At 41.5% G+C, this 22,851-nt stretch overlaps 3 long non-coding RNA genes across 4 annotated transcripts; all 3 read left to right on the top strand.

Moving 5' to 3' along the window:
- The first annotated feature begins 4,691 nt into the window (after positions 1 to 4,691).
- On the top strand, positions 4,692 to 9,580 carry LOC119365931. Of its 2 annotated transcripts, XR_005175825.1 has the most exons (5): positions 4,692 to 4,951; positions 5,247 to 5,352; positions 6,902 to 8,222; positions 8,937 to 8,981; positions 9,262 to 9,580. It is a non-coding gene; the product is annotated as an uncharacterized LOC119365931 (long non-coding RNA). The 2 variants fall into 2 exon arrangements; XR_005175824.1 differs by having other exon boundaries at positions 6,902 to 8,981.
- Positions 9,581 to 10,512: 932 nt separating this feature from the next.
- On the top strand, positions 10,513 to 15,840 carry LOC119365930. The gene is made up of 7 exons (XR_005175823.1): positions 10,513 to 10,797; positions 10,930 to 11,024; positions 11,126 to 11,241; positions 11,537 to 11,642; positions 13,192 to 14,512; positions 15,227 to 15,271; positions 15,552 to 15,840. It is a non-coding gene; the product is annotated as an uncharacterized LOC119365930 (long non-coding RNA).
- Positions 15,841 to 16,802: 962 nt separating this feature from the next.
- LOC119365929 lies at positions 16,803 to 19,706 on the top strand. The gene is made up of 5 exons (XR_005175822.1): positions 16,803 to 17,087; positions 17,220 to 17,314; positions 17,416 to 17,531; positions 17,827 to 17,932; positions 19,482 to 19,706. It is a non-coding gene; the product is annotated as an uncharacterized LOC119365929 (long non-coding RNA).
- The last annotated feature ends 3,145 nt before the right edge of the window (positions 19,707 to 22,851 follow it).

Raw genomic sequence — 22,851 nt, 5'->3', positions numbered from 1 at the left:
ATGACAGTATCTAGTGGAGTCATCAATCAACGTCATAAAATACTTCTTTCCACCTTTTGTCAAAACACCATTCGTTTCACATAGATCTCAATGTATGAGCTCTAATGGTGCAAGATTTCTCGTTTCCGCAGTCATAGGAGACTTACGAGGTTGCTTAGCTTGCACACACACTTGACACTTAGATCCCTTGACAGTGGTGAAACTAGGGATTAAGTTTAACTTTGCTAGTCGCGACATGCAACCAAAGTTAACATGACAGAGACGTGAATGCCACACATTTGATTCACTATTGTTGCAAATATGATTGGCAACTTTATTGCAAACGTCCGATAAAGATAAACGAAACAGGCCTCCTGACTCATAGCCTTTACCAACAAAGGTTCCGTACTTGGATATTATAAATTTATTCGACTCAAAGAAAAGCTTGTAGCCATCTCTACACAGAAGAGATCCACTAACAAGATTTTTATTGACGGAGGGGACATAATGCACGTTCTTCAGCCGCACGCTCTTCCCCAAGTAAACTTCAGATCGACCGTGCCAACACCATGAATAGAAGCACTTGAACCGTTGCCCATCAGCACGGTTGAAGTCCCTGCGGTATGATAAGACGAAAACATGGAAATATCACCGCATACATGCACATTAGCACCTGTATCAATCAACCAATCAGGAGAATGACATACTGAAAGAATAGTGGGAAATATACCATACCCAGCATCCTTCATGTCAGTGTCTCCAATGACAACATTAGAGGTCTTGTTGCCTTTTCCAGGATGACGCTTGTCATAGCGATTGGGGCAACTAGGAGCCCAATGATCAGGATCTCCACACACATGACAAGCACCTTTCTTCTTGTCATTCTTCTTCTTGAAGTTCGTGTGCTGCACAACCTTGTTCTTCCCATCAAACTTTCCTTTACCATAAAACTTGCCCTTATTCTTGAACTTGTGGGGCTGAAAGTTCTTCTCTGTACCAGATTGGCACTAGAACCTCCCTCAATACCTCGAGCATGGTTGTCCTTTGCTCTCGCCTTTTCTTCCACATCAAGAGTACCAATGAGATCCGGAACGGAAAACTCCTGCCTCTTATGCTTCAGTGAGGTAGCAAAGTTCCTCCGTGTGGGAGGAAGCTTAGTGATGATACCTCCGACAATAAACTTGTCCGGTAGGATACAATTGAAGTGCTCAAGTTCTCTAGCAAATGACTGTATCTCATGAGCTTGCTCAACCATGGAGCGCTCTTCAGTCATCCTGTAGTCATAAAATTGCTCCATGATGTACAGCTTAGTGCCAGCATCCGAGACCCCAAACTTGGTCTCGAGTGCATCCCACATATCTTTTCCATTATCAATTGACGCATAAGCATCAACTATGTTCTCACCAAGAACACTCAAGAGAGCAGCCTTAAACAAGGTATCCATTTTCTGAAAAGCTTGTGCCTGTTGGACATCTTGCTCTCCTTCAGGTTTGCCAAGAGTGGCGTCATAGCAGCTCACGGTCTGAAACCATAAGACTACTCTCACGCGCCATCTCTTATAGTGGATACCCTCAAACATAGGAGGTCTCATGGAAGCAGCAAAACCACTCGGGGTAAATTGCCTATAATAAGGTTTTTGGATTGTTGGAAATATGAGCAATTTACCGAATGGTTTTATTAACAGAAATAGTAGAAAAAGCATGGCTAGTATAGCAATGATAAAATAAGCCATGCGATTTGACAAAGAGAAGGTAAACAACATGTTCATATATGAACCGTAACTAAACATATCCAGAATAGCATAACCTCTAATAGAAAGGGGATAAACACGTACGTGACAGCAGCAGGAGCAGAGGCACTAGACTTGGGGTCGGTGTCCTCCATGTCGTCGAGGAGGTAGTCGTCGGAGTCCGGGGCGTCCGTGGCGAGGCGGGCGGCGGAGGAGGAGCGTGTGTGGATGTTCCTCTTGTTCTCATGCTCATACAAGTGGGGAAAGAACCTCCCTTATAAAGAGGTCCAACTCCCACTCAACTAGCAATGTGGGACTAAACTTTAGTAGTATCCCTTGCCTTGCACAAATGGGCTAAATGGGCCTCTAGAATTTATTTAGAAATTTCTGAAATAGTTATTGGGATGTCCCATAGACTAAATTCCAGCACTTTGTATACTATATTTTATATGATGGCGCTGTCCATTTCTCATTTCTTCTTCCATGCATGTCGAATACTGACAACACGTTGTTATATGTGATTGTGTGCAATAAATATATCTTACGAGTTTGAGATAGGTAATGTCTTTCTGTTGTTGTGTTCTTTTTTATATTTTTATCCTAATTATTGTTCAGAGAAAAATCGTACAAAAAAGTATATAACTGTGTACATCACAATGATAATTGTTGTGTACTTTCTTCGTAAAGAAGTGAAACGCTCTTATATTTCTTTATAGAGAGAGCACTTGTACCAAATATATATGGTTGGGTGCACGGCGATGGTGCATTGGCTGGGAGTTTCAACCTCCTTTCTAAAAGAAAATACATATCTTGTTCTGAAGGCAATAGTGATCGTTCATTGGTCTCGAAATTTCATAGTAATTTTTGTTTCGTTTGAGATATTTTGTACTTCTGGCAAACTTTTATACTCCCTCCAATCCATACACGTTATAGATTCATTTCTATCTAGACAAGTCTAACAAAAGTAACGGAGGGAGTAATAGATCTGATCTTTTCCGCAAAAGAATATCCAGGTCTTCAGCTAAAAAGAAATCAGGTCTTCAGCAAAACGTGTTTGTAGGATAGTGCACAGACCCCGTCGTCGTCTCCCACATTCCTAGGCACATCCATCAGTTAATACGTGTGTCAGGTGTCAATGGATCGGAGTAGGACGATATCACTGCCGGTGCTGGAGGATTAAAACTGAAAAGCTTAGTCGTGGCTGACTTGCATACCTATTCCCGGTCTTCAAGGTACTACGGGAAGATTAGTCACAGCAGGAAATTACTCATGAAAGCTACTCCTAGCGTAATGTGTAACCGAGAAAAGTACTCATACGTTGGCTAAAGTATATGGTTGGAACTACGTACACGGAGAAGTTGGTCTTGGTGCTTTGTGATTGAAACTGCCACGTGGCTTCCATCATGATGGGTCCAACTATTCCATTAGTTAGACCTGGTCTCATAGAATATATTTTCCCCATATGATTGATGCTTGTATGTTACGGTCATATGGTAACTCATCGAATTCAAATATTTCAGCTGTTTATAGTACTACATGGGAGTGCAAGTTTGGCTAATAAACATGAACTTCTATACATAGCCTTAGTCTTTGTTATTTCCTTCCAAGTCAATTCAATTTCTTCAGTCATGAAAGGCCACAATATAATCATCATCAGCAGCACACGTCCCACCCGAGCCCACGCTACCTTATTGATATGAACGTTAAAACAATACTCCCTCCGTCCGGAAATACTTGTCATCAAAATGGACAAAAGGAAATGTATGACGAAGGGAGTGCCTACGGAAGAGCGTGTTGTGAACCCCGCGAAAAAGAAGAAGAGCGTGTTGTGAAATTGCCCGATGTGTTCCACTGGTCCTAAGAAAATGACTCAGCGCATCAATACTTGTCTAAACTAGTAAACCGCGCTAACGATCGCCAAAACCAAGTAATTTCCCCTTATATAGATAGAAAAAAGATAGTAAAGACCAAGTAAGTACGTCTGGCGAGTGAATCAAGCTCTGATTGGATAGTTAGGAGGACGGTGGTACTCCCAACCAATTAAGCTCTGGCAAGCACCCGGCCAGCACAACGTACGGCCAGCAATGCCACCATGTTATCTAACTTATAAAGGATGAAGGGGTAGGTAGTCACAACGAAGCTGGCCACGTCGCCTTTAAATCGCTCATGCCACCGCATGTTATTTTCATGCCCCGCCAAGGGCATTTTCGTCATTTCGCATCCGGGCGTATAAAAGGCAGCCGCTCCAGTGGAGGTAACCTAGCCTTCTGCCCATCCCGCACTCCCGCCGCGCCCCTCTCCTCTCTCTCCCTCCACCCGGCCAGCCGCCGCCATACCTCCTCCACCCAGCCAGCCGTCGCCACTCGCGCCCGTCTCCTCCGTCCGGCCTCCGCCCACGAAGAGGGAGAGCGAGCGGGTCAGGCGACGGGAAGGGAAGATGAGAGGGAGAGCGAGCGGGTCAGGCGATGGGAAGGGAAGAGGAGAGGGAGAGCGAGCGGGTTAGGTGACGGCCATGGCAATGGCGCTCGCAGATCCGCCCGCCCCGTCATCGCCGCTGCGCTCGCAGGTGAGCGGCGCCGACCTAACGGATCTTCCTCGTCGTCAACCCGGCGTACTGGTGTGGTGGATCCGCCTCCTCTCTGTTTCAACCATGGTTGTGCTCTTTCATGTGCGCGGCCCTCTCCGTGACAACTGCAGCCCAAGGTCGTCAAATCCGTCACCGTCGCCATTCTTCTGCTCGAGGCCTTTGCCACCATGGATGGATGCGGGCAAGGCCAGCCTCCCCCTCCCCACGCATAGGTACTCCCCACTCCCCTCCTCCTTCCCTTGATTTAACTCTCTCTCCCCCACCCTATCTTTCCCGTGATCTGCTCTGCTTGTTTTGGTTCCTTTTAATTGATGCATTATTTTTGTCTATTTCTGTGTACCCTTGTGACTATGGGAGTTGCATTGACAGAGTCCATGTATTAAACTGGGGCATTTTTGGCAGCTGCAGCAACCTGACAATTAATTCGTTCTCATCCAAGGTAATTTACTTCCCCCCTTTATGTATCATTGATGGATATATGTGATGGTTGGTTGTCATTACTGAAGCAAGAATTGTTGATGGTGACTACCTTTCGAGCAGGTTTACCGCTCGTCTTGCTAATGTTAATTTGTATGTTTGTTCATGGCTTGCTTCCCAACCACATGTGCTCCCCACGGTGAGGAACGGACGTGCTCAACGCCTTCCTTCCCAACCAGGTGCTCCTCTATCTCTCTCTATGTGTTGTGTGATGAATGTGTGGTAGTGGGATTGTGGGAGTGGGATAGGCAGAGGTAAAGAGAGCAGATTCCAAATGCAATGGAAGGGAACTTTCAATCCAAGTTTAATTTTCATTGGGCATTCAAATTCTTAATTTGATCTTCTCAAATTTTCGGCTAGGTGTATAAACATACATGCACATGTATATCTAATTGGATTGTTAGCTGAACATTTTCTCTAATATACATCTCTGAAATTACTAATATGTGGGTTTCCTAAACATGATATTTGCAGATATGAGAAAGAAGAAATAGGACCAAGAAAATTAGTTGCTCATATATTCATCTGTCTTGCGGAGAAGAACCCGAATGGAGAACTTGGTATGCCGAGTAATGTGCAGGTACAGAATTATCATCATAACAAATAGAATCATCTGAATATTGTTTGGAGGATAACAATTCCTCAAATTGGCTCATTTAATTTAGACTGTACGCCCAGTTATTGTTGTCTTGGTTACTCCATTTGTTCAAACTAGAAAATACATATTCTTTTCAGTCATGTATATTCGTACTGGCTTAACTAATTAATGAATTCATCAAATGCCCTTGCTTATGATAGTATCTCTTTGGCATTTTCCTCTGCATGCTTCTTTTCTAGGCTATCTGTCTTTCCATACCCTGCTCTCCTTACTTATTTTATTATTAGTAGAATATAATATCAGATCACCTACCATCATTATTCTTTATTACAATCTCATAGGAAAGAAGTCTGATTAGTTGGGTATTCTTAGCTAGCATTCAAAATGGGATGCTGCACTGCCATTAAATGAGCATAAATATAATGAGAAGGTGCACACAAAGTGGATGCTTAGATTAATGCTTTAGAGTTTAGCCTGAATATAGCCAATCAGTATTCTTACTAGGCTGCTGTTTAAGTACCTATGCAACAATATCAGAGGGATGCAGCACCTAAAATATGTAGGGTTTGTAAGCTTGGAGCAAGAGTGCAATGGAAAATGTTTACTGTGTTCCATTAAAACAGGTAAGAAAGTAATTTAGTTTGGGTGGATTGATTAGTTAAAAAAAGTAGATGGTCCTTCGCTTGGATCTTTAGGTTTAGTCATTGCTTTTCTACTTCAAACCGACGGATTTATCTTCAGCTAAAAAAAGGACAGCGGGCTTGGTTAGCTTCAAGAAGAAAAATATTTCAAAACCGTGTAGCTATAGAGAAATATTCCATGTCTATTTCCCTGATTTCCAATCCACTTTATGAAAGCCTGCTGTAACTGTTTGCGTAAGTGGTTGTATGATATGTTGAATATGCTGTGTCAAGCTAGACGGATATGTTTGCTTGTCTTTGGAAATATTCACCTGTTGTGTTCTGCATTGACCTGCATTTATATTGGCAGCTCTGTTCTTATTTGTCTCTGTTCTGATAGTTTTAGGTGAGAACAAAGTATTTATAGTTGTGACATGCACCACAGGCTTTTCATAATTATTAATTTTTTAAATGTGACCGTGCCGCCGACAGATGTGTGCCTCAGTTTAGTTGATGTGCCTACCGTGTTTCAGGCGTGTTGTTTTTTCTTAGATAATCATAAATTGACAGGTGCTTGCTACTATTAGTTAAAAACTTAAAATATCTTACATTAGGATGTACTGTGTTGTGTTTCATGCAATTGTCTTGATTTAGACAGCAACTGAACCAAGTCACTGATTAGTAGAATTAGTCATGAGATGAGGCACAGAAGAGTTGAGAGGGGCAGCCGTCGTATTTACCATGCATGAAAGTGGCTCATGATTCCATTCAAGTAATGGATATATAGTAGTTGCTAATTATATTTATACTGATTGCCAGTATAATTAGCCTATTGTCTATGTAGTTTGCTGATTATACACTCTTTTCGTTCGTGTTTCACCCTCCTAAGGCATTTGTTTTGTCTGCTGCAGGTTGCTTTTGTCCTCTCACCTGCTCTTTGGTCTTCGTTTGTTGCTCTGCTGGCTCGTCATCTCCTTGGTTGGAGGTTGTTCTTGGTCCTGCCATTTGTTCTTGTTAGAGCTCACCGAAAATATTCGTTCTCACCTATGCTAATGCCTTTCGGTTAAACTAGGAATTATTTCATTGTTGGAAGCTTTCATCTGCATATATGCGTAAGGGGCTGTGTATTTATTTTGTTTCATTCATTTTTTGGTCTATTTATTTTGCACAGAAAGCCATTTGTGGTATGCTTTGATGGGTCTTATTTAATACAATACAGACAAAATTGGAAGTAGTAGCAAACCAGCCATGAAATTTTTGAGAGAACTATGCTAACCACAAGCAATGATGTACTCCTGGATTTTGCCATGATATTGTAGCCCACTTCCAAGACTCTATGTACTAATGTTAGCTACTTGCTTCTTTAGCTGCTCTAATTAGGAACCAATTATCTGTGTGGTTTATCGTCTTAAAATTGTTACTATTCACTTAGTGGGGGAGTGTAAGAAGTAGCTGATTTTAGAGAACACTACACACCAGAGCAGGAAGCCAAAGTCAGGAAGGAGAATGCATGTACCCTTGAGGACTGAAGAATGATGTTTAATCTTGCTTTTGTCTACGTTGCTATTCTTGGTTCAGATCCTTACCTTCGGTTCAGTTCCATGTAGTCTTATGGATAGATGGACAAGTTGGTGAAAACTGAAAACTACAGGATGGATTAATTAATCGGTTAATTAATCGCTGTTGCCCCTAATTTTGTTTCAGCTTCATCAACACCTTACATTTGCTTGGTAGAAATTTAAACTGAACACCAAATTCATTTATGTTATACTCGGGTAATGGACTTCTTCAGATATACAATTTCCTCGAGCAAAGTTTACAATGCTTTTGTGCCACTTATGACATGCTTCACAATTTTTTTGTCTTTCCTTGTGGATCGTCCATTTGAACAATATATATCAATGTAAATAACCTTACATTTCCTTCTATTTCAATCGATTTAAGGTACTCATGTATAATGATTACTAATGACCGGCTGCAGCCACCGCCTAATCTAACATTGTTGTAGTCATGGCTTTTGGCATCAGTGTATTCCATTTAGTTACCTTTGCCTAATGCGCCCTGATGAGAGGCATTCTTTTTGCCCTGTACACAGCTTTGCGTTTTATGATTGTTACTATTTCTCCCTGCATTCTCTCCTTTGCATTGTCTGACTATTACATGATTAATAGATGAACAATCCTATATCCGCAATGTAAGGCAAGGGACAAGCTCCTGTGACTAAATACCTAGGTATTTCAATCATCCTTGTGCACTGCTCCTGTAGCCCACTTCCAAGACTCTATGTACTATGAGCTGTTTTACCATGCTTACATCAGAACTCAAAAGTAGATGTCATCAGCAAGTAGGAGATACATGTCAGTCTGATTTAGCATGTTAGAATTGCTCACAACATTTCTTTCGGCATGCCAATGAAAATGGCCCTTCCCGTTCTGAGGTTCATTATGTTTATTGAAGTCCTCACCATCTTTATATTCATTACATATTCTCAATAGCTTATTTCTTAATACCTAAAATGAATACCAGGAGCTCAATCTTACCTCTCCAATTTATCCTTATTTGAGTATTAAGGGCACCTACATTTCTTTGGTTCTGTATGACTGATCAAATTAACACACCTCAATCATAGTAAAATCTGAAAGGAGATGTAAAAGAATCAAAGAAAAGTAGAGATGCACAATATTTTTTGATTTTTAGGGATTGTTCTTGGGTTCAGCTTTTGCTGGCATGTTGTTATTACAGAGTTACCCTATCTCTTTGAATCGTCATATGTACTCCAGCCTCTTATAGATTATGCAACTAGCTAATGGTTGGAACTTTAATACTTAGCTTTATTTACAGGTAGCACAACCTCATGTTAGTTGCCATTTTATTGCTACAGATATGGTTTTGTTCTGATTGTATATGTGATGATTTTATCCATGTGTATGTATGTGGTCTTTAAAGTTGTTGAAAGATTGAAAGCGTAAGCAAGTTCGCCAAATTCCTTCGGTAAGTCATATATTCTTGTGTCTCTTTCCTATGTTTTAGAGGTTTATAGAAGATATGAGGTAGAATATTTCCTTTTCAGTATATCTGAAATTATATGGGAGAGAATACTAGCTCACACATATAGTTCGATTATTAGCTTTCTAAATAAGTTCAGCCCTAGAGCACATATTTTTGCATCCATTGCTTATTTAATCCATTGGTATCTATTTTCTCCGGTTCATATAGTATGTTTACATTTGACTTGGAATTGTCTGTACTTTTGTTCTGCTTTTGTTTCAAGGTACTTTCAAAGAAATCAATGTCCCATCTGTCTATGGAAAACTCTAAGAAGGCTCGATTGGCACATGAAGCTCTTAAATACTTGAGAGCCTTTTACAACAAGGTCCTATAAGACTACATACATATATTACACCGGTTGTCCCAGCTCATAGTTGGTTGTCAACAGTCCGGTTGGTTGAACAAGGTCCTATAAGACTACATACATATATTGCTACAGATATGGTGTTGCCATTTTATTGCTACAGATATGGTTGTTCTGATTGTATACATACATATAATTCTGCAGTTTGTTCACGCCCGAATAATATTAATGTATACTCTTACAATACATGGCTTGCTCTCGGCCTTTGCGCCATTGGCGCAACTGGTCATCTAGTTGATATGAACGTTAAAACAATACTCCCTCCGTCCGGAAATACTTGTCATCAAAATGGACAAAAGGAAATGTATGACGAAGGGAGTGCCTACCGAAGAGCGTGTTGTGAACCCCGCGAAAAAGAAGAAGAGCGTGTTGTGAAATTGCCCGATGTGTTCCGCTGGTCCTAAGAAAATGACTCAGCGCATCAATACTTGTCTAAACTAGTAAACCGCGCTAACGATCGCCAAAACCAAGTAATTTCCCCTTATATAGATAGAAAAAAGATAGTAAAGACCAAGTAAGTACGTCTGGCGAGTGAATCAAGCTCTGATTGGATAGTTAGGAGGACGGTGGTACTCCCAACCAATTAAGCTCTGGCAAGCACCCGGCCAGCACAACGTACGGCCAGCAATGCCACCATGTTATCTAACTTATAAAGGATGAAGGGGTAGGTAGTCACAACGAAGTTGGCCACGTCGCCTTTAAATCGCTCATGCCACCGCATGTTATTTTCATGCCCCGCCAAGGGCATTTTCGTCATTTCGCATCCGGGCGTATAAAAGGCAGCCGCTCCAGTGGAGGTAACCTAGCCTTCTGCCCATCCCGCACTCCCGCCGCGCCCCTCTCCTCTCTCTCCCTCCAAACCCTACCTAGACCGCGCCCGCCTCCCTTCCCTGCCGCCGTCGTCTCCTCCACCCGGCCAGCCGCCGCCATACCTCCTCCACCCAGCTAGCCGTCGCCATTCGCGCCCGTCTCCTCCGTCCGGCCTCCGCCCACGAAGAGGGAGAGCGAGCGGGTCAGGCGACGGGAAGGGAAGATGAGAGGGAGAGCGAGCGGGTCAGGCGATGGGAAGGGAAGAGGAGAGGGAGAGCGAGCGGGTTAGGTGACGGCCATGGCCATGGCGCTCGCAGATCCGCCCGCCCCGTCATCGCCGCTGCGCTCGCAGGTGAGCGGCGCCGACCTAACGGATCTTCCTCGTCGTCAACCCGGCGTACTGGTGTGGTGGATCCGCCTCCTCTCTGTTTCAACCATGGTTGTGCTCTTTCATGTGCGCGGCCCTCTCCGTGACAACTGCAGCCCAAGGTCGTCAAATCCATCACCGTCGCCATTCTTCTGCTCGAGGCCTTTGCCACCATGGATGGATGCGGGCAAGGCCAGCCTCCCCCTCCCCACGCATAGGTACTCCCCACTCCCGTCCTCCTTCCCTTGATTTAACTCTCTCTCCCCCACCCTATCTTTCCCGTGATCTGCTCTGCTTGTTTTGGTTCCTTTTAATTGATGCATTATTTTTGTCTATTTCTGTGTACCCAGGTGACTATGGGAGTTGCATTGACAGAGTCCATGTATTAAACTGGGGCATTTTTGGCAGCTGCAGCAACCTGACAATTAATTCGTTCTCATCCAAGGTAATTTACTTCCCCCCTTTATGTATCATTGATGGATATATGTGATGGTTGGTTGTCATTACTGAAGCAAGAATTGTTGATGGTGACTACCTTTCGAGCAGGTTTACCGCTCGTCTTGCTAATGTTAATTTGTATGTTTGTTGATGGCTTGCTTCCCAACCACATGTGCTCCCCACGGTGAGGAACGGACGTGCTCAACGCCTTCCTTCCCAACCAGGTGCTCCTCTATCTCTCTCTATGTGTTGTGTGATGAATGTGTGGTAGTGGGATTGTGGGAGTGGGATAGGCAGAGGTAAAGAGAGCAGATTCCAAATGCAATGGAAGGGAACTTTCAATCCAAGTTTAATTTTCATTGGGCATTCAAATTCTTAATTTGATCTTCTCAAATTTTCGGCTAGGTGTATAAACATACATGCACATGTATATCTAATTGGATTGTTAGCTGAACATTCTCTCTAATATACATCTCTGAAATTACTAATATGTGGGTTTCCTAAACATGATATTTGCAGATATGAGAAACAAGAAATAGGACCAAGAAAATTAGTTGCTCATATATTCATCTGTCTTGCGGAGAAGAACCCGAATGGAGAACTTGGTATGCCGAGTAATGTGCAGGTACAGAATTATCATCATAACAAATAGAATCATCTGAATATTGTTTGGAGGATAACAATTCCTCAAATTGGCTCATTTAATTTAGACTGTACGCCCAGTTATTGTTGTCTTGGTTACTCCATTTGTTCAAACTAGAAAATACATATTCTTTTCAGTCATGTATATTCGTACTGGCTTAACTAATTAATGAATTCATCAAATGCCCTTGCTTATGATAGTATCTCTTTGGCATTTTCCTCTGCATGCTTCTTTTCTAGGCTATCTGTCTTTCCATACCCTGCTCTCCTTACTTATTTTATTATTAGTAGAATATAATATCAGATCACCTACCATCATTATTCTTTATTACAATCTCATAGGAAAGAAGTCTGATTAGTTGGGTATTCTTAGCTAGCATTCAAAATGGGATGCTGCACTGCCATTAAATGAGCATAAATATAATGAGAAGGTGCACACAAAGTGGATGCTTAGATTAATGCTTTAGAGTTTAGCCTGAATATAGCCAATCAGTATTCTTACTAGGCTGCTGTTTAAGTACCTATGCAACAATATCAGAGGGATGCAGCACCTAAAATATGTAGGGTTTGTAAGCTTGGAGCAAGAGTGCAATGGAAAATGTTTACTGTGTTCCATTAAAACAGGTAAGAAAGTAATTTAGTTTGGGTGGATTGATTAGTTAAAAAAAGTAGATGGTCCTTCGCTTGGATCTTTAGGTTTAGTCATTGCTTTTCTACTTCAAACCGACGGATTTATCTTCAGCTAAAAAAAGGACAGCGGGCTTGGTTAGCTTCAAGAAGAAAAATATTTCAAAACCGTGTAGCTATAGAGAAATATTCCATGTCTATTTCCCTGATTTCCAATCCACTTTATGAAAGCCTGCTGTAACTGTTTGCGTAAGTGGTTGTATGATATGTTGAATATGCTGTGTCAAGCTAGACGGATATGTTTGCTTGTCTTTGGAAATATTCACCTGTTGTGTTCTGCATTGACCTGCATTTATATTGGCAGCTCTGTTCTTATTTGTCTCTGTTCTGATAGTTTTAGGTGAGAACAAAGTATTTATAGTTGTGACATGCACCACAGGCTTTTCATAATTATTAATTTTTTAAATGTGACCGTGCCGCCGACAGATGTGTGCCTCAGTTTAGTTGATGTGCCTACCGTGTTTCAGGCGTGTTGTTTTTTCTTAGATAATCATAAATTGACAGGTGCTTGCTACTATTAGTTAAAAACTTAAAATATCTTACATTAGGATGTACTGTGTTGTGTTTCATGCAATTGTCTTGATTTAGACAGCAACTGAACCAAGTCACTGATTAGTAGAATTAGTCATGAGATGAGGCACAGAAGAGTTGAGAGGGGCAGCCGTCGTATTTACCATGCATGAAAGTGGCTCATGATTCCATTCAAGTAATGGATATATAGTAGTTGCTAATTATATTTATACTGATTGCCAGTATAATTAGCCTATTGTCTATGTAGTTTGCTGATTATACACTCTTTTCGTTCGTGTTTCACCCTCCTAAGGCATTTGTTTTGTCTGCTGCAGGTTGCTTTTGTCCTCTCACTTGCTCTTTGGTCTTCGTCTGTTGCTCTGCTGGCTCGTCATCTCCTTGGTTGGAGGTTGTTCTTGGTCCTGCCATTTGTTCTTGTCAGAGCTCACTGAAAATATTTGTTCTCACCTATGCTAATGCCTTTCGGTTAAACTAGGAATTATTTCATTGTTGGAAGCTTTCATCTGCATATATGCGTAAGGGGCTGTGTATTTATTTTGTTTCATTCATTTTTTGGTCTATTTATTTTGCACAGAAAGCCATTTGTGGTATGCTTTGATGGGTCTTATTTAATACAATACAGACAAAATTGGAAGTAGTAGCAAACCAGCCATGAAATTTTTGAGAGAACTATGCTAACCACAAGCAATGATGTACTCCTGGATTTTGCCATGATATTGTAGCCCACTTCCAAGACTCTATGTACTAATGTTAGCTACTTGCTTCTTTAGCTGCTCTAATTAGGAACCAATTATCTGTGTGGTTTATCGTCTTAAAATTGTTACTATTCACTTAGTGGGGGAGTGTAAGAAGTAGCTGATTTTAGAGAACACTACACACCAGAGCAGGAAGCCAAAGTCAGGAAGGAGAATGCATGTACCCTTGAGGACTGAAGAATGATGTTTAATCTTGCTTTTGTCTACGTTGCTATTCTTGGTTCAGATCCTTACCTTCGGTTCAGTTCCATGTAGTCTTATGGATAGATGGACAAGTTGGTGAAAACTGAAAACTACAGGATGGATTAATTAATCGGTTAATTAATCGCTGTTGCCCCCAATTTTGTTTCAGCTTCATCAACACCTTACATTTGCTTGGTAGAAATTTAAACTGAACACCAAATTCATTTATGTTATACTCGGGTAATGGACTTCTTCAGATATACAATTTCCTCGAGCAAAGTTTACAATGCTTTTGTGCCACTTATGACATGCTTCACAATTTTTTTGTCTTTCCTTGTGGATCGTCCATTTGAACAATATATATCAATGTAAATAACCTTACATTTCCTTCTATTTCAATCGATTTAAGGTACTCATGTATAATGATTACTAATGACCAGCTGCAGCCACCGCCTAACCTAACATTGTTGTAGTCATGGCTTTTGGCATCAGTGTATTCCATTTAGTTACCTTTGCCTAATGCGCCCTGATGAGAGGCATTCTTTTTGCCCTGTACACAGCTTTGCGTTTTATGATTGTTACTATTTCTCCCTGCATTCTCTCCTTTGCATTGTCTGACTATTACATGATTAATAGATGAACAATCCTATATCCGCAATGTAAGGCAAGGGACAAGCTCCTGTGACTAAATACCTAGGTATTTCAATCATCCTTGTGCACTGCTCCTGTAGCCCACTTCCAAGACTCTATGTACTATGAGCTGTTTTACCATGCTTACATCAGAACTCAAAAGTAGATGTCATCAGCAAGTAGGAGATACATGTCAGTCTAATTTAGCATGTTAGAATTGCTCACAACATTTCTTTCGGCATGCCAATGAAAATGGCCCTTCCCGTTCTGAGGTTCATTATGTTTATTGAAGTCCTCACCATCTTTATATTCATTACATATTCTCAATAGCTTATTTCTTAATACCTAAAATGAATACCAGGAGCTCAATCTTACCTCTCCAATTTATCCTTATTTGAGTATTAAGGGCACCTACATTTCTTTGGTTCTGTATGACTGATCAAATTAACACACCTCAATCATAGTAAAATCTGAAAGGAGATGTGAAAGAATCAAAGAAAAGTAGAGATGCACAATATTTTTTGATTTTTAGGGATTGTTCTTAGGTTCAGCTTTTGCTGGCATGTTTCTATTACAGAGTTACCCTATCTCTTTGAATCGTCATATGTACTCCAGCCTCTTATAGATTATGCAACTAGCTAATGGTTGGAACTTTAATACTTAGCTTTATTTACAGGTAGCACAACCTCATGTTAGTTGCCATTTTATTGCTACAGATATGGTTTTGTTCTGATTGTATATCTGATGCTTTTATCCATGTGTATGTATGTGGTCTTTAAAGTTGTTGAAAGATTGAAAGCGTAAGCAAGTTCGCCAAATTCCTTCGGTAAGTCATATATTCTTGTGTCTCTTTCCTATGTTTTAGAGGTTTATAGAAGATATGAGGTAGAATATTTCCTTTTCAGTATATCTGAAATTATATGGGAGAGAATACTAGCTCACACATATAGTTCGATTATTAGCTTTCTAAATAAGTTCAGCCCTAGAGCACATATTTTTGCATCCATTGCTTATTTAATCCATTGGTATCTATTTTGTCCGGTTCATATAGTATGTTTACATTTGACTTGGAATTGTCTGTACTTTTGTTCTGCTTTTGTTTCAAGGTACTTTCAAAGAAATCAATGTCCCATCTGTTTATGGAAAACTCTAAGAAGGCTCGATTGGCACATGAAGCTCTTAAATACTTGAGAGCCTTTTACAACAAGGTCCTATAAGACTACATACATATATTACACCGGTTGTCCCAGCTCATAGTTGGTTGTCAACAGTCCGGTTGGTTGAACAAGGTCCTATAAGACTACATACATATATTGCTACAGATATGGTGTTGCCATTTTATTGCTACAGATATGGTTGTTCTGATTGTATACATACATATAATTCTGCAGTTTGTTCACGCCCAAATAATATTAATGTATACTCTTACAATACATGGCTTGCTCTCGGCCTTTGCGCCATTGGCGCAACTGGTCATCTAGTTGATATGAACGTTAAAACAATACTCCCTCCGTCCGGAAATACTTGTCATCAAAATGGACAAAAGGAAATGTATGACGAAGGGAGTGCCTACCGAAGAGCGTGTTGTGAACCCCGCGAAAAAGAAGAAGAGCGTGTTGTGAAATTGCCCGATGTGTTCCGCTGGTCCTAAGAAAATGACTCAGCGCATCAATACTTGTCTAAACTAGTAAACCGCGCTAACGATCGCCAAAACCAAGTAATTTCCCCTTATATAGATAGAAAAAAGATAATAAAGACCAAGTAAGTACGTCTGGCGAGTGAATCAAGCTCTGATTGGATAGTTAGGAGGACGGTGGTACTCCCAACCAATTAAGCTCTGGCAAGCACCCGGCCAGCACAACGTACGGCCAACAATGCCACCATGTTATCTAACTTATAAAGGATGAAGGGGTAGGTAGTCACAACGAAGTTGGCCACGTCGCCTTTAAATCGCTCATGCCACCGCATGTTATTTTCATGCCCCGCCAAGGGCATTTTCGTCATTTCGCATCCGGGCGTATAAAAGGCAGCCGCTCCAGTGGAGGTAACCTAGCCTTCTGCCCATCCCGCACTCCCGCCGCGCCCCTCTCCTCTCTCTCCCTCCAAACCCTACCTAGACCGCGCCCGCCTCCCTTCCCTGCCGCCGTCGTCTCCTCCACCCGGCCAGCCGCCGCCATACCTCCTCCACCCAGCCAGCCGTCGCCACTCGCGCCCGTCTCCTCCGTCCGGCCTCCGCCCACGAAGAGGGAGAGCGAGCGGGTCAGGCGACGGGAAGGGAAGATGAGAGGGAGAGCGAGCGGGTCAGGCGATGGGAAGGGAAGAGGAGAGGGAGAGCGAGCGGGTTAGGTGACGGCCATGGCCATGGCGCTCGCAGATCCGCCCGCCCCGTCATCGCCGCTGCGCTCGCAGGTGAGCGGCGCCGACCTAACGGATCTTCCTCGTCGTCAACCCGGCGTACTGGTGTGGTGGATCCGCCTCCTCTCTGTTTCAACCATGGTTGTGCTCTTTCATGTGCGCGGCCCTCTCCGTGACAACTGCAGCCCAAGGTCGTCAAATCCGTCACCGTCGCCATTCTTCTGCTCGAGGCCTTTGCCACCATGGATGGATGCGGGCAAGGCCAGCCTCCCCCTCCCCACGCATAGGTACTCCCCACTCCCGTCCTCCTTCCCTTGATTTAACTCTCTCTCCCCCACCCTATCTTTCCCGTGATCTGCTCTGCTTGTTTTGGTTCCTTTTAATTGATGCATTATTTTTGTCTATTTCTGTGTACCCAGGTGACTATGGGAGTTGCATTGACAGAGTCCATGTATTAAACTGGGGCATTTTTGGCAGCTGCAGCAACCTGACAATTAATTCGTTCTCATCCAAGGTAATTTACTTCCCCCCTTTATGTATCATTGATGGATATATGTGATGGTTGGTTGTCATTACTGAAGCAAGAATTGTTGATGGTGACTACCTTTCGAGCAGGTTTACCGCTCGTCTTGCTAATGTTAATTTGTATGTTTGTTGATGGCTTGCTTCCCAACCACATGTGCTCCCCACGGTGAGGAACGGACGTGCTCAACGCCTTCCTTCCCAACCAGGTGCTCCTCTATCTCTCTCTATGTGTTGTGTGATGAATGTGTGGTAGTGGGATTGTGGGAGTGGGATAGGCAGAGGTAAAGAGAGCAGATTCCAAATGCAATGGAAGGGAACTTTCAATCCAAGTTTAATTTTCATTGGGCATTCAAATTCTTAATTTGATCTTCTCAAATTTTCGGCTAGGTGTATAAACATACATGCACATGTATATCTAATTGGATTGTTAGCTGAACATTCTCTCTAATATACATCTCTGAAATTACTAATATGTGGGTTTCCTAAACATGATATTTGCAGATATGAGAAAGAAGAAATAGGACCAAGAAAATTAGTTGCTCATATATTCATCTGTCTTGCGGAGAAGAACCCGAATGGAGAACTTGGTATGCCGAGTAATGTGCAGGTACAAAATTATCATCATAACAAATAGAATCATCTGAATATTGTTTGGAGGATAACAATTCCTCAAATTGGCTCATTTAATTTAGACTGTACGCCCAGTTATTGTTGTCTTGGTTACTCCATTTGTTCAAACTAGAAAATACATATTCTTTTCAGTCATGTATATTCGTACTGGCTTAACTAATTAATGAATTCATCAAATGCCCTTGCTTATGATAGTATCTCTTTGGCATTTTCCTCTGCATGCTTCTTTTCTAGGCTATCTGTCTTTCCATACCCTGCTCTCCTTACTTATTTTATTATTAGTAGAATATAATATCAGATCACCTACCATCATTATTCTTTATTACAATCTCATAGGAAAGAAGTCTGATTAGTTGGGTATTCTTAGCTAGCATTCAAAATGGGATGCTGCACTGCCATTAAATGAGCATAAATATAATGAGAAGGTGCACACAAAGTGGATGCTTAGATTAATGCTTTAGAGTTTAGCCTGAATATAGCCAATCAGTATTCTTACTAGGCTGCTGTTTAAGTACCTATGCAACAATATCAGAGGGATGCAGCACCTAAAATATGTAGGGTTTGTAAGCTTGGAGCAAGAGTGCAATGGAAAATGTTTACTGTGTTCCATTAAAACAGGTAAGAAAGTAATTTAGTTTGGGTGGATTGATTAGTTAAAAAAAGTAGATGGTCCTTCGCTTGGATCTTTAGGTTTAGTCATTGCTTTTCTACTTCAAACCGACGGATTTATCTTCAGCTAAAAAAAGGACAGCGGGCTTGGTTAGCTTCAAGAAGAAAAATATTTCAAAACCGTGTAGCTATAGAGAAATATTCCATGTCTATTTCCCTGATTTCCAATCCACTTTATGAAAGCCTGCTGTAACTGTTTGCGTAAGTGGTTGTATGATATGTTGAATATGCTGTGTCAAGCTAGACGGATATGTTTGCTTGTCTTTGGAAATATTCACCTGTTGTGTTCTGCATTGACCTGCATTTATATTGGCAGCTCTGTTCTTATTTGTCTCTGTTCTGATAGTTTTAGGTGAGAACAAAGTATTTATAGTTGTGACATGCACCACAGGCTTTTCATAATTATTAATTTTTTAAATGTGACCGTGCCGCCGACAGATGTGTGCCTCAGTTTAGTTGATGTGCCTACCGTGTTTCAGGCGTGTTGTTTTTTCTTAGATAATCATAAATTGACAGGTGCTTGCTACTATTAGTTAAAAACTTAAAATATCTTACATTAGGATGTACTGTGTTGTGTTTCATGCAATTGTCTTGATTTAGACAGCAACTGAACCAAGTCACTGATTAGTAGAATTAGTCATGAGATGAGGCACAGAAGAGTTGAGAGGGGCAGCCGTCGTATTTACCATGCATGAAAGTGGCTCATGATTCCATTCAAGTAATGGATATATAGTAGTTGCTAATTATATTTATACTGATTGCCAGTATAATTAGCCTATTGTCTATGTAGTTTGCTGATTATACACTCTTTTCGTTCGTGTTTCACCCTCCTAAGGCATTTGTTTTGTTTGCTGCAGGTTGCTTTTGTCCTCTCACCTGCTCTTTGGTCTTCGTCTGTTGCTCTGCTGGCTCGTCATCTCCTTGGTTGGAGGTTGTTCTTGGTCCTGCCATTTGTTCTTGTTAGAGCTCACTGAAAATATTTGTTCTCACCTATGCTAATGCCTTTCGGTTAAACTAGGAATTATTTCATTGTTGGAAGCTTTCATCTGCATATATGCGTAAGGGGCTGTGTATTTATTTTGTTTCATTCATTTTTTGGTCTATTTATTTTGCACAGAAAGCCATTTGTGGTATGCTTTGATGGGTCTTATTTAATACAATACAGACAAAATTGGAAGTAGTAGCAAACCAGCCATGAAATTTTTGAGAGAACTATGCTAACCACAAGCAATGATGTACTCCTGGATTTTGCCATGATATTGTAGCCCACTTCCAAGACTCTATGTACTAATGTTAGCTACTTGCTTCTTTAGCTGCTCTAATTAGGAACCAATTATCTGTGTGGTTTATCGTCTTAAAATTGTTACTATTCACTTAGTGGGGGAGTGTAAGAAGTAGCTGATTTTAGAGAACACTACACACCAGAGCAGGAAGCCAAAGTCAGGAAGGAGAATGCATGTACCCTTGAGGACTGAAGAATGATGTTTAATCTTGCTTTTGTCTACGTTGCTATTCTTGGTTCAGATCCTTACCTTCGGTTCAGTTCCATGTAGTCTTATGGATAGATGGACAAGTTGGTGAAAACTGAAAACTACAGGATGGATTAATTAATCGGTTAATTAATCGCTGTTGCCCCTAATTTTGTTTCAGCTTCATCAACACCTTACATTTGCTTGGTAGAAATTTAAACTGAACACCAACTTCATTTATGTTATACTCAGGTAATGGACTTCTTCAGATATACAATTTCCTCGAGCAAAGTTTACAATGCTTTTGTGCCACTTATGACATGCTTCACAATTTTTTTGTCTTTCCTTGTGGATCGTCCATTTGAACAATATATATCAATGTAAATAACCTTACATTTCCTTCTATTTCAATCGATTTAAGGTACTCATGTATAATGATTACTAATGACCAGCTGCAGCCACCGCCTAATCTAACATTGTTGTAGTCATGGCTTTTGGCATCAGTGTATTCCATTTAGTTACCTTTGCCTAATGCGCCCTGATGAGAGGCATTCTTGTTGCCCTGTACACAGCTTTGCGTTTTATGATTGTTACTATTTCTCCCTGCATTCTCTCCTTTGCATTGTCTGACTATTACATGATTAATAGATGAACAATCCTATATCCGCAATGTAAGGCAAGGGACAAGCTCCTGTGACTAAATACCTAGGTATTTCAATCATCCTTGTGCACTGCTCCTGTAGCCCACTTCCAAGACTCTATGTACTATGAGCTGTTTTACCATGCTTACATCAGAACTCAAAAGTAGATGTCATCAGCAAGTAGGCGATACATGTCAGTCTGATTTAGCATGTTAGAATTGCTCACAACATTTCTTTCGGCATGCCAATGAAAAAGGCCCTTCCCGTTCTGAGGTTCATTATGTTTATTGAAGTCCTCACCATCTTTATATTCATTACATATTCTCAATAGCTTATTTCTTAATACCTAAAATGAATACCAGGAGCTCAATCTTACCTCTCCAATTTATCCTTATTTGAGTATTAAGGGCACCTACATTTCTTTGGTTCTGTATGACTGATCAAATTAACACACCTCAATCATAGTAAAATCTGAAAGGAGATGTAAAAGAATCAAAGAAAAGTAGAGATGCACAATATTTTTTGATTTTTAGGGATTGTTCTTGGGTTCAGCTTTTGCTGGCATGTTGTTATTACAGAGTTACCCTATCTCTTTGAATCGTCATATGTACTCCAGCCTCTTATAGATTATGCAACTAGCTAATGGTTGGAACTTTAATACTTAGCTTTATTTACAGGTAGCACAACCTCATGTTAGTTGCCATTTTATTGCTACAGATATGGTTTTGTTCTGATTGTATATGTGATGATTTTATCCATGTGTATGTATGTGGTCTTCAAAGTTGTTGAAAGATTGAAAGCGTAAGCAAGTTTGCCAAATTCCTTCGGTAAGTCATATATTCTTGTGTCTCTTTCCTATGTTTTAGAGGTTTATAGAAGATATGAGGTAGAATATTTCCTTTTTAGTATATCTGAAATTATATGGGAGAGATTACTAGCTCACACATATAGTTCGATTATTAGCTTTCTAAATAAGTTCAGCCCTAGAGCACATATTTTTGCATCCATTGCTTATTTAATCCATTGGTATCTATTTTCTCCGGTTCATATAGTATGTTTACATTTGACTTGGAATTGTCTGTACTTTTGTTCTGCTTTTGTTTCAAGGTACTTTCAAAGAAATCAATGTCCCATCTGTCTATGGAAAACTCTAAGAAGGCTCGATTGGCACATGAAGCTCTTAAATACTTGAGAGCCTTTTACAACAAGGTCCTATAAGACTACATACATATATTACACCGGTTGTAACCAAACTGGTCCTAGGACCCTCATCTCACCCTTTGTATTTTCTCCATTGCTTTCTGCTTATCAATGAAATGCCAGTATGACGCTGGATCTTTAAAAAAAAATTGACATTGGTGCTCGCATTTTTTTTGTATTTATTTTGACCCACTCAATGATGTTCATTCATTGAGAGGAGACGTTCTCATCGACTACGAAGACGTCTGTGACGATTTCGTCAATCTAAAGATGATGTGTCAGCTCAGTCTTTGAAAGATGCTCATAAAGATAGACACGCGTACGGAGGCCAGGGCGGCCGGTGCGAGCACGGCGCGGGCGGAGGCCAGGGCTGCCGGAGCGGCCGCGAGCGGAGGCCGGATCGAACGGCCGGCACATCGAGCTAGCTAGCTAGCTCCGTTCGAATCGATTGAGCTAGCTAGCTAGCTCCGTTCGAATCGATTGAGCTAGCTAGCTAGCTCCGTTCGAGAGCCGCGGAGCCACGGGCGAGCGCGGCGGCAGGGACAGAGGGCCGGCAGGCTATCGGATGGCTGGCTGGCGAGCGTGGTGGCCGGGGCGGACGGCCGGCGGCCTGGATGAGCAGCGCGGCGGCCGGGGACGGATGGGCCGGTGGCCTGTAGCGAGCCTAAAAGCACCGATGGCAGTTGGACTCCTGCCAACTGCTTTCTCGCGATGCAAGGCACCGTAAAAGCGGAGGCGAAACCTGTGTTTTTGTAGATCGGAAGGCATTTTTTACCGCGCCCCATAAAAAAATTACAGGTTGGAGTCATTTACGGGGTCTGTTCGGGTGGGATTTTCCGCGCCGACCCGCATTTTGGCGGTTATTTTACGGGTCGGGGTTTTTTGCGGGGTCTGCTAGAGTTGCTCTAAAGAGACGA

This window comes from Triticum dicoccoides, chromosome 2B (assembly GCF_002162155.2).
Source record: "Triticum dicoccoides isolate Atlit2015 ecotype Zavitan chromosome 2B, WEW_v2.0, whole genome shotgun sequence".
In the NCBI taxonomy this organism is placed as follows: domain Eukaryota; kingdom Viridiplantae; phylum Streptophyta; class Magnoliopsida; order Poales; family Poaceae; genus Triticum; species Triticum dicoccoides.
This window is presented reverse-complemented; position numbering and strand designations above follow the sequence as displayed.